Source organism: Papio anubis, chromosome 6 (genome assembly GCF_008728515.1).
Source record: "Papio anubis isolate 15944 chromosome 6, Panubis1.0, whole genome shotgun sequence".
NCBI classification, from domain to species: Eukaryota; Metazoa; Chordata; class Mammalia; order Primates; family Cercopithecidae; genus Papio; species Papio anubis.
The window spans coordinates 105,384,109-105,396,390 of record NC_044981.1 but is presented as its reverse complement, the minus strand read 5'-3'; the positions used below and the strand labels follow the sequence as shown (position 1 = coordinate 105,396,390).

The 12,282-nt window shown below is 39.2% G+C and overlaps 1 protein-coding gene across 7 annotated transcripts in view; it reads left to right on the top strand.

Annotated features, from left to right (window-relative positions):
- Positions 1 to 12,282, top strand: part of ARID1B (AT-rich interaction domain 1B) — a 442,915-nt gene that overhangs the window by 127,008 nt on the left and 303,625 nt on the right. The gene's annotated exons all lie outside the window — the stretch shown is intronic.

Genomic DNA, 12,282 nt, shown 5'->3' with positions numbered 1-12,282 from the left:
CACTATTGAGTGACATGAAAAGGAGTAATGAGTGAGGGACTCTTACTCTGAATCCAGATAAAATGTTCATAGCACATCCAATCATAAGCATCAAAATAAAATTTTCCGACCGGGTGCCGTGGCTCAAGCCTATAATCCCAGCACTTTGGGAGGATGAGGCGGGTGGATCACGAGGTCAGGAGATCGAGACCATCCTGGCTAATACGGTGAAACCCCGTCTCTACTAAAAATACAAAAAATTAGCCGGGTGTGGTTGTGGGTGTCTGTAGTCCCAGCTACTCAGGAGGCTGAGGCGGGAGAATGGCTTGAACCCAGGAGGTGGAGCTTGCAGTGAGCCAAGATCACGCCACTGCACTCCAGCCTGGGTGACTGAGCGAGACACTCTGTCTCAAAAAAAAAAAAAAAAAAAAGAAAAAAAAAAATATACACACACACACACACACATATATATAGTTTTCCACTTTAATACTTTCTTCCTTCTCTTTTGTGTGGTGAGGTAGCAAAGAGAAGATGGACACGTAGCGTCGACTTTTTCCTTTTTGAAGGACTTCTTTTGTGGCTTGAATAGATCGTGGATATTAAGCAATATAAATAAATTTATGGAGCTTAATTTTAATCAGTTTGGCTGGTTTCTTAAATATTTTCTTGGGTTTGTTGGAGTCCACTTCCATGTGACTTACCAGAGAATTCTGAACAGAGTTTATGACTTTAAGCAAAACATGTTAAAACAACAGCTAGGATTTGAGACCCAGTACAGTCTTGTTTTCACATACGTGTTTTTAAAAGCTTGAACCCGGGAGGTGGAGGTTGCAGTGAGCCGGGATCGCTCTACTTCATGCCAGCCTTGCAACAGAGCAAGACTCTGTCGCAAAAAAATGTGGTAACATATGGGGTTTGTAGCAGTAGGAATGTACATCATTTCATAGTTACCTGGTCAAATCTTTTATTAAAGTGTATGAAAATTTTAAAACACTTTAATATAATTTCTTTTTAGATGAGAGAGGCTGGTATCTGGAGTTTTGATAAAGTTATAACCTTTTTCAAGGGGCTTTCAGAGCCTTATTGAACATATCTGTAGACCCAGAGTGTTTTGTCGTGTCATCAAAATTTAAGGACTCAATAGATAAATTATATTACTCATTTGACTGTAGTATGCTGAAATGAATCTCTGATCATAAAACCAATTTGATTAAGGATTCTGAATGCCTGTCATTTTCTTCAAGACCAAGCTCAAAATTTACTTCCTTTAAAAACTATTCACTGATGACTTCTAGCACATGGCAATTAGTTATTTAATATCTTTCATATTTAAATATTTAAAGCATCCTACAGGTAAAATCTTAATGAATATTATTTTAATGTGCTTAGTTTCAGTCTATCTTATGCTTTGATTATTACTATCATTATTTTATTGATTTGAATACAATAAATTGTATGGTAAGATATATTCTATAACCATGCCTTTTTAATGTAATTGTAGTAATTTTTGCATATTCTGAATAAAACCAAACATTGCTCAGAATACATTGGAAATTTGTTCTTGGGTTCGTACTCCCTAACTATAAAATGTCTGAGTTATATTCATTGTGGGGTAGAGAGGTGAAAGTTGGAGACGTTTAGGTGCCCGCATCGGATGGTCTGCTTCGACAGGAACAGTCTTGGATTTTAGGGAGTTGGATGGCCAGATAGATTTGGAAAGTTTTTCAAAAAAATGATACCTGGCATTATAGATACATTTAGCACCTCCAAAACCTAAATAATCTATCCTGAAACAAAGTAAAAATTACCATTAGAATATTATCAAAATCAAGCTAAATCTTAATAACACTGAATTCATATACCTTTAAAAACTTAAGAAACAACCATATTTAGTTTAACCAGCCAGTATTTCATAACGACCAGAACATTTCTTTATGCAGTCTTTCCTTTTGTTTTCAAATGTGGTTTACGTAATCTCTTGCTTTTGCATAAGACAGTCAGTTAGCAAGTATTAGTAGTACGTAGTGTCTTGTTAATGCGATTGATACAGATGGTAATTTTAGGGTTCCATCAAGATACCTCACATTGTGTCTTCAATATTTTTCATATGTTTAATATTTTGGCTAATCAATACATTCATTGGTTTCAAAAAATAAAAAGTACAAGGAAGGGATTCTGAGAAAAGTCTCTTCCCATCTTAGTTCCCTCTGCCCACGTCACCACCCCTGTTCTTGACTGGATGACCATTTATAGTTTATTGTATGTTTTTTGAGTTTCTTTATATCAAGAAGCACAACACCGTATTTTTATTTTTCACCCTATTTTTACACAAATGATGGTGTATATATAGTATATACTATATGCTTTCTTCCATGTATTTTTTTTTCTCATCCCCTTCTTTTACTCACTTAGATATATTTTCTGGAGATCTTTCCAAAGGAGCACATACAGCAGTGCCTCCTTTTTTTTTATAGCTTCATTACATTTTATGGACACACCATGATATATTTAACCAGTTCTTTTTGAGGAACATTTAGATTACTGCTGGTTATTTGAATTGAAACAATGATGCCATGCTAAACTTTGTGTAGGTGTCATTTCATAAGCGGGCAGTAATATCTGCAGGATGAATTCGGGAAGCCACAGTGCTGGGCAAAGGGTGTGTGCATTTGCATTCCCAGTGGGTATTGCAGGTTGTAGCCAATTCACACTCCTATCTGCACGTGAGAGGACTCTTCCTACATATGTGTTAGTAGCGTGATTTTACAAAGTTTCTGGATTTTTGCCAATCTGGTACATATTGAGCATTCTAAATCCCAATGTCTGAAATATGAAATGCTATAAAATCTGAAACTTTCTGGGTGCCAACATGACCCCACAAGTGGAAAATTCCATACCTGACCTCATGTGATGGGTCACACTCAAAACACATGTAAAACATCGTTTCAGTCGCACAATTATTTTAAAATATTGCATAAAATTACCTTCAGGCCATATATGTAAGACACATTTGAAACATAATGAATTTCATGTTTAGTCTTAGATTCCATCTCTAAGATATCTCGTTTGTGTATATGCAAATATCCCAAAATCTGAAACACTTCTTTTTCTAAGCATATAGTTTTAGTTTACATTTATCTTGTTATGAGTAATGTTGAGTGTTGTCTTGTGTATTTAAAAGCATTTGTGTTTCCTTTCTCCGGAACTGTAAATTTATATATTTTTATTTTGAATTTTCTCTCTTCAGTTGTTGGTCTTTAAAAATAATTTAAAAAACCCTTTGTATATTAGGGAGACTGGGCCTTTGTCTGTAATATGAGTTATTAGCTCCAGAGGCAGAATCAATAGAGTAGAATAATAGAATAGAATCAATTGTGCTCACACGTGCACGTGCGTGGACACACAAATACATACACACACACACACACACACACACGGAGATTTATTATAAGGAATTGGCTCATATGCTTACGGAGTTTTCATTTCCGAAACCTGCAGTATGGGCTGGCAGGTGGTGAGCCGATGGTCTGATGAAGTCAAAGGCAGCTTGCTGGGTAATTCCTTCTTGCTTAGATGGGGCTGGTCTTTTGATTCTAGTTAGGCCTTCAAACTAAATGGATAAGGCCCACCCACATTATGGAGGGCAATTTGTTATTCTCAGAGTCTCCAGTTGAAATTGTTAATTTCACTTACAGTACCTTCCAAGATCACGTGTAAAATTAACCATTGCAACTATCTTTCCCCATCAACTGGAGAGGCCAGTAAAATCATTAACTGAATTTCCTTAGGTGTATGGTGTTTGGGGTCATTTTGGGATTTCTGTTATTTTCCATTGGTTCTTCTATTAATACATTAGTACTGTACTGTTTCTCTATTGTCTTTTAGTATCTGATAGGGGTAGTATATCCTCATTATCCTTCTTTTTCAGTTGTTGGTTTTCTTTTTCCTTTTGCTATTTGTATGTGCTTATTTTTTCACATAAACTTTTTCTTTTTTATCACGCTATGTTCTAAGAATTTTATCTTTTGTTATTGTTATAATGGGATCTTCTGTGAAACAGGGTACTTGGAAAAGAATAACGATAAGACACGCAGAAGCACTTTACTTGAATAGCTTTTTCCTTTTTGGAGCCCGCTGACCAAAGATGAGAAATATCCCTGTAATAAAAAGATGGGTTTGTTTAGCTCAGGTGGCTGCAGGCCAGGGAGGATGCGGTCCTGAGGAGCCCCAGGAGCACTGTGGAAACGGGGAGGTGGGGCTGTAGGAGGGTTGGGGTGTGTGTTAGATGAGTCTAAGAGGGGGTGGCATCTTGAGGGGTGGTCCTCAACTGGCTGCTCTCAAGAAGCTGGGGCTACTTTTGTGATTGGGTATTTTAATTTTTATCTAGGAGACAGGAGGATTGAAGTGGGGCAGGGTTGTCATTGGTAAAGAAGCACCAGTCACCACATGCCTGTAATCCCAGCACTTTGGGAGACCAAGGCGGGCGGATCACCTGAGGTCGGGAGTTCGAGACCAGCCTGACCAACATGGAAAAACCCTGTCTCTACTAAAAATACAAAATTAGCCAGACGTGGAGGCGTGTCTGTAATCCCAGCTACTCGGGAGGCTGAGGCAGAAGAATCGCTTGAACCCGGGAGGCGGAGGTTGTGATGAGCTGAGGTCGCGCCATTGCACTCCAGCCTGGGCAACAAGAGCGAAACTCCATCTCAAAAAAAAAAAAAAAAAGCACCAGCCACTTAGAAAAAGAAGCGGGGATGGTTTGTCATTTTTGTCGTCAACAAGTGGCCCTAGGCGCCTGTTGTTTCAGGCACTGTTGCTGTGCTGTAGGAGCTGTGCAGTCTGCTTGCTCTTCTGTCTGGTTTTCCTTTGCTTGCCTTCGCACATTTCCACTCCACCATCCCTGCCTCTCCTGCGTGGAATAGCTTTCCGTCTCTCCACTTGTTCAGGTACTTTTCAATTTATTTTATAATATTCTTCAAAAAATGGCTGCTGTATTGCTTTTGTTAGCATTATTCCTATGTACCTTATTTTTTGTTGCTACTGTAAATTGTATCCTTTAAAAAATTACATTTTCTCATTGTTACTGTTGTATACAATTGTAACAGACTTTGTATATTAACTTTCTGTGTCTGTGTGTCCAGCCACCTTTTAAATTCTTGTGAATTCTGCTACTTCCAGTGATTTGCGAAATCTGAGGTTTTTTTCATTAAAATAAAACTTTAAAAAATCACTGCCTTCCTACTTTTTGCCTTTCTGCAGACTGGCTCCTCTGTACGCATTCTTTGAAACATCTGGCCATTCCTGTGTTATCCCTGATTAAATGAAGGCTTCCAGCATTTCATCGTTGAATACAGTGTTTCCCCTTTCTTTTCTTTCTTTTCTCTTTTCCCTGTCTTTTTGTAGCTGTCCACTGTTGGGCTAAGGAAGTTCCCTTCTTTTCTAGTTTGCGAAGAGATTTTTTCATGAGTGGATACTGAATTTTATCTTCCGTCTTTTTTGTAGGTATCGAGATGATCACTTTGATTTTACTTATAATCTGTTTTTGAGATAAATTACCTTTTAAGTATCAAACAAAACTTGCATTCTATAATAAACATAGCTTCATGATATATTATCTTTTTTATTCATCACTGGATTCAGTTTACTAACATTCGTTTTAGGTTTCTTGAATCAGAAATTCATGAATTAGATTGAACTGTAATTATCCTTGTTAGGTTTTGGTATCTGTACTTTTTGAGCTTTGAAAATGAATTGGAGGCCAGGCATGGTGGCTCACACCTGTAATTCCATCACTTTGGGAGGGCAGATCACCTGAGGTCAGGAGTTCGAGACCAGCCTGGTCAACATGGTGAAATCCCATCTCTATTAAAAGTGCAAAAAACATTAACCAGGTGTATTGGCACACACCTGTTATCCCAGCTGCTTGGGAGGCTGAGGCACGAGAATTGCTTGAACCTGGGAGGCAGAGGTTGCGGTGAGTCAAGGTCGCACCACTGCACTGTAGCCTGGGCGACAGAGCAAGACTGTCTCAAAAAAAAAAAAAAAGGTGAGTCCCTTTTTAAATTTACTAAAAGAGTTTGTGTTGTTATCTGTTCTCTGAATGGTAAAAGTGTTTATAAAGCTATAAAGGGTTGTGTAGCTTTTGATTTTTGCCTTTTGTCTTATCCCTGATTTTTTAACTTTAGTAGAGATGAGGTCTTGTTCTGTTGCCCAGGCTGGTCTCAAACTCTTGGCCTCAAGTGATCCTCCTACCTTGGTCTCCCAAAGTGCTGAGATTACAGGCATGAACTACTGTGCGCAGCCATTTAAAATTTTTGATTTCATTTCTTTTGTCAACATAGGCATATTCAAGTTAAAAATTTCTTCTTATGTGAGTATTGCCATATATATTCCTATGTATAAGAATTTGTCCATTTCATATAATTTTCAACTCTATTAACATAAAGTTCGTAATAGTCTTTATTACTTTAATCTCTGTACCATCCAGAGTTAAGGCATTTTAATTCATAATGGTTTTTCATCTTTTATTCTTGATAAAACCCTTTCCAAAGTGACTTGGTCTTTATTGTCTCTATTGTGTGTCCTTGTAAACAAACTTAATGAAGTTCTTCTCTCACCTTGATTACGTCTTGCTTTCTCCTTTATTAATGTTTATTTTGCTGTTCTTCCTCCCCCACCCCCACTCAAGTGAATGCTTATTTGAACCTTTTTTGTTGATGAAGCTAAATATGAGACTAAAATTTTTTCTCTTAAGTACTGCTTTGGCCGAATCTTTCAAATTTTGATATGCATCATTTTTGTTTTCTTTTAGTTCTAGAATTTTTTTCTTTTTCTTCATTCCTTCTATTTTTTGAAGACAGTTTTATTGGGGCCTGGGTTTGCATTCTGTTTCCTCAGAAGGATTGATGGGTCTTTGCTTTTGCCAGTTGCCAATGGGTACCAATCCTCTCAAACAATGTTTTGTGTTTGATTTTGTGAAAGTTTTATTACAAGAAGATTCTTAATATACAGATACACAGAATGACATAATGACCACTCCTATGCCCTCACCTGGTTTTAATATTACCAATATTTTACCACATTTGCTTCCCTGTCTCATCTTTTCCTCCTCTTCCGACTTTCTTCAAAGTATTTTAAGTCACAGATACAACTTTTCTCTGCAAAATAGTTCTGTACGTGTGTATGAAATGTAAGGGCATTTCTTTATTTTCTTCGTTTTCTTTTTTTTTTTTTTTTTTTGAGACAGAGTCTCGCTCTGTCGCGCAGCCTGGAGTACAATGGTGCAATCTTGGCTCACTGCAGCCTCTGCCTCCCGAATTCAAGCAATTCTCCTGCCTCAGCCCTGAGTACCTGGGACTACAGGTGTGCACCACCGCGCCTGGCTAATTTTTGTGTTTTTAGTAGAGATGGGGTTTCACGATGTTGGCCAGGATGGTCTTGATCTCCAGACCTCGTGATCCGCCCATCTCGGCCTCCCAAAGTGCTGGGATTACAGGCGGGAGTCACTGCGTCTGGACAAGGGTGTTTCTTATATAACAGCAGCGCTGTCACCACATCTTATTAAATTAAATATAATTCCACTTGTCTACAAACCTAACCATGTTCAGATAGCCCCAGTTGTCTTCAGAATACCCTTCTATATAATTTGTTTCAAGCAAAATTTAAACAAGATTTATTACATTGATTTGGTTCTGAAGCCTTTTTATCTAGGACAGTTTCTCCTCCCCCAAATTTGTGCTTTGACATCTTGAAAATCCTGGGTCAGCTGTCCTGTGGAATGACTTTGTCTGCTTATTTTCTCTTGATGTGGCTTAACTTGCTCATCTGTTTCCTATACATTGCAAGTTAGATCCACAGGCTTGAAGATTAACATTTTGTCTGTGGTCATTGTAAATTATGTTCCCAACATTTTAGGCCTGCTCTTGTTCACAGGATGGGTCTGTGATCCTCCTTTTGAGTGAAGAGCCTCCAGGTGGTTCTAGCCCCTGCCTTTCTTGTGACCATCAGCTACAGCTGAGGCTGAAGAGACATTGTGATGGACAGATAAAGCTTCCCTTTGTACGCTGTCCAGATTCCTCACAAACTACATTGGTGAGCACAACACATGCTGGTGACCCTAGGCCTCTGGGTTTGGGGTGGTTGTTATCCATCATTTCTGACTGACTTGTTCTGGATGCTTCAGAGGCAATGCTGTGGGTTTATTGTATCAGACGGAGCGTAATGTTTGGTCGTCCCACAACAGTGAAGTTAAGATTGATTAGAGGGTTTAGGTGATGATGGTCTCTGGGGCCGTTCTAGATGAAATATCTTCTTGAGGTTTTGTAGACCGCACCATGAAGTGTTAATTTTGACCGGATACCCTGGTGATGGTTAGCTTGTGGTTGCTGTTTCTTAAAGGAGCCACTTTAAAAAGTCCTCCTACCTCAGCATATCAAGTTCAAGAAAGGTATTTCTCTTTTCTGTTTAGTGGGTTTGCAAGCTCTTAAATGATGGGTATAGCCCTTCTTGGTCCTTAATTTAACTGAGAGGTATTGTCTTGTATTTTACTCCCTTTTGGCAGGCCCTGGACTTCCTCTTCTTTCCCTGTTCCTCGTATAGTCATCAAAGGGAAAGTTAGACTCTATAGCAAAAGTCAGCTTCTACCGCTGTCTTGGTTTCTCTGTTCTCAGTTTGCTCTCTAGGTGTTCTTCGTGTGACTCACATTTATGGCAAGTCTGGGATTCATTTAAAAAGGGTTAGAAAAGGCGTTTTATCCACTATTTCGGGTTTTTCAATCGATAGCTATTTAGAGCATCTAATCCGCCATACTGCTGGAACTGGTAGTTTCATATTTTCTAGTTGTTTCTTTGGTATCCTTTATACAATTGGAAACCATACCAATATGTAATATTTATGATAGATCATTTAGAACATATAGATAATACCTTCTCATTGTTTTGAATCAAACTTTTCTAGTGTCTCCCTTATTCTTTTAAAATAAAGTTCTTAGATAATGTGAACTCTCCACACACAAAATTTTAAACAAAATTAGAATAATGCACTGACTGTATATGGAAAATGAAAAGAAAGAAGTTTGTAATATTGTATGCTTGATTAAGCAAACGTTTAGGCATGCTACTTTAGAAGACTTGTGAAATAGATGCTTGATGTATATGTGTGATCGCTGTGAACTTGACAGCTACAAAATGAGATTGATGCAGGAATGTTGTATTGGCAACTCAGATGTCTCAAACAGGGTTGTCAGTGGTGATGTCGTCTTTTGAAATGGTGAGCAACTGTTGGCAAAGTTCTGTGCAAAGCAAAGTATAATCTTCCCTCAATATACTTGATGGCTTTGTTTCTGGAAGATTTATTATGTCATAAGATGATTTTAAGAACACCTTGTTCTTATTTGCAAAATGGTGTTGCATTCTAGACTCAGCTAAATAATTAGCTTTTTTTTTTTTTTTTTTGCTTTGTTTTTAAATATACCCGAATGTTGGCACTTTTGAAAGTAGTGTGGGCTGTGGCATGCTGATCTTTTCTATCACTCACTCTTACACTTTGCAAGATAAGCTAGCATTCCTACCCTACAGCCACTGTTTAAATGCATTTCTGTGTCCCTGTGACAACTAACTGCTCCCTTGAAATCCTGTCACTACATGTGTTATATATGTCCTTAATGGTTCTGAAATTCAGACTTAAAGTGAGTTACCTATGTATAAAATTTCAACCATGAGTATAATGCCCTGAGTGTACTGGGAAGAGGTAGGAAAGGACAGAAAGCCGCCTATAACACGTTTGTGTTTCTCTTAAGTAAATGCTCAGGCTCTTCTCCATTAGAAGGCTTGTGAGGGAGTCAGAGGCTTGTGCCTGGGTGTGTGGTAGCCATGGACTCCATAGGTGCAAATGAGGCTGCTACAGATGTGTGGGACGAACAGCTCAAAACCACCAGCAGGCAGAGAGCCCATGGCTCAGTCACCACACAAGTAATTATAGAAATGAAAGTATAGAAGACCACTTTAAATAACATGCTCACAGAGTTGGTAAAAAGAAAAGGTAAGTTACCCAAAAGTCTGGAAATGTTATAAATTTGTAAATAAAATACAAATACATAGTAAAAACTGGTAAGAAAGTAAAGATTTCTTTTCCTTTGCCTTATTTGTATTTTCTAAATTGTCTACATAAGCATGGAGCACATATATAATATTCTTAAATGTTGTGTAAAGGATTCCACGTTACCTATTATACAATGTAAGGAATTACCCGTTCCAGTGGTATAGCAGATAGATGCTCTCAATGTCTCTATTGATCAAAATATCTAAAATAGTGGCTCAGTTCTTCAAACTAAATGAAATAGTCAGTCAATCCTTTTTTTTTTTTTTTTTAACTGTTTCTCATGCCCCTCCTGTCATCACTTTCTTCCTTACCCAACTAAAATTCCAAGCCCATCATTATACTTGCCCTCACTCTCCTGCATGTACTCTTAAATACTTGCCAGCCCCATCTTATAAACCTATTTATGCAAGCCTGATGAAATACAGCTTCATGCCCAGTGAGTGGGATGGGGAAAGAGGGAGGGAGGACCCTGCTATTCCTTTCAGTTGGTGACCACTGATGTGAGATCATTCTTGCCTTGTAACTTTGCATTTCCCTAAGGCTATTTCAAATCCCCCTCTTGTCTTCAAACCGAAAAGGCTTAAGCCCTGCTCCTCACTCTGAGCTAGTGAGGCTGCTTCCTGTTTCATTGAAGAAATCAACACAAGCAATTAGGAGAACTTACAGGTACCAGCCAGCCTGGGTCTGCCTATCACATCTGCCTTCTGTGATGTACACACTCTGCCAGAAATCTCCTTGTTCCTCTGGAAGGCTGCCCCGTGCCCCTGGTCCACTCAAGTTCTTGGGTTTTCCCCACACCATCCGTTTCTCTGTCCTTCCCATTGCCATTTAAACATGCCATCATTTCTCCCACCCCAAACAAAACAAAACGAAACAAAAACACCTTTCTTGACCAAAATCAGCCTGTTTTTCTCTTTTCTGGTACTCTCCACTTGCTAGTGTCCCTTGAATTTACTCTATCTAGACGTTTGTTTCAACTATTCTATTGAAACGACTCTTTTCATACTTTCTTTTTTTTTTCACTTTCTTTGTAAATTGAGAGGTAAAACTTTATGTCTTTACTGTGTACAATGTGATGTTTTGAAGTATATATACTACATTGTAGAATGAATACATCTAGCTAATTAACGTATACATTACCTCACATAGTTAACCATTTTTGTGGTAGGAACACTTTATATCCTCTCAACATTTTTCTTTTTTCTTTTTTTTTTTTTTTTTTTTTGAGACGGAGTCTCGCTCTGTCACCCAGGCTGGAGTACAGTGGCGCGATCTGCGCTCACTGCAACCTCCGCCTCCCAGGTTCACGCCATTCTTCTGCCTTAGCCTCTTGAGTAGCTGGGACTACAGGCACGCACCACCATGTCTGGCTCATTTTTTTATATTTTTAGTAGAGACAGAGTTTCACCATATTGGCCAAGCTGGTCTTGAACTCCTGACCTCGTGATCTGCCTGCCTCAGCCTCCCAAAGTGCTGGGATTAAAGGTGTCAGCCACTGCGCCTGGCAACATTTTTCAAGAATACAGTATATTACTAACTACAGTCACCATGTTGTACAATAGATCTCTTGAACTTATTCTTCCCATCCTACTATGGGACTTCCCATCCTACTAAGGACTTTGTTTTGTCATTGTTGTGTCCCCAGCACCTAGGTCAATGCCTGCACAAACTAGAAACTTAGTAAACATGTTGAAAATTGTTGATTTAATCATTCAAAAAATCTTTTTTATTTGCTGAAACATGAAGATCCCACTCTCCACTTCCCAACAACCAGCCTGCCCCAGCCTGTGAGCCACCATCCTACTATCTACTTCCCAGCTCCCAGCCCATCATGCCCCCATTCCACTCTCTACTTCCCAATAACCAGCACCCCCACCCAGCCAGTGAGCCACCATCCTCCCATCCACTTCCCAGCAACCGGCCCAACCCAGCCTGTGGTGCCTCCATCCCACTCTCCACTTCCCAACAGCCAGCCTGCCCCAGCCCTACTATCCACTTCCCAACAACCAGCCCATCGTGCCTCCATTCCACTCTCTACTTTCCAATAACCAGCACCCCCACCCATCCAGTGAGCCACTATCCTACCATCCACTTCCCAACAACCAGCCCATCCCAGCCCGTGGTGCCTCCATCACACTCTTCACTTCCCAACAACCAGCCCGCCCCAGCCCGTGAGCCACCAGTCCCACTCTCCACTTCCCAACA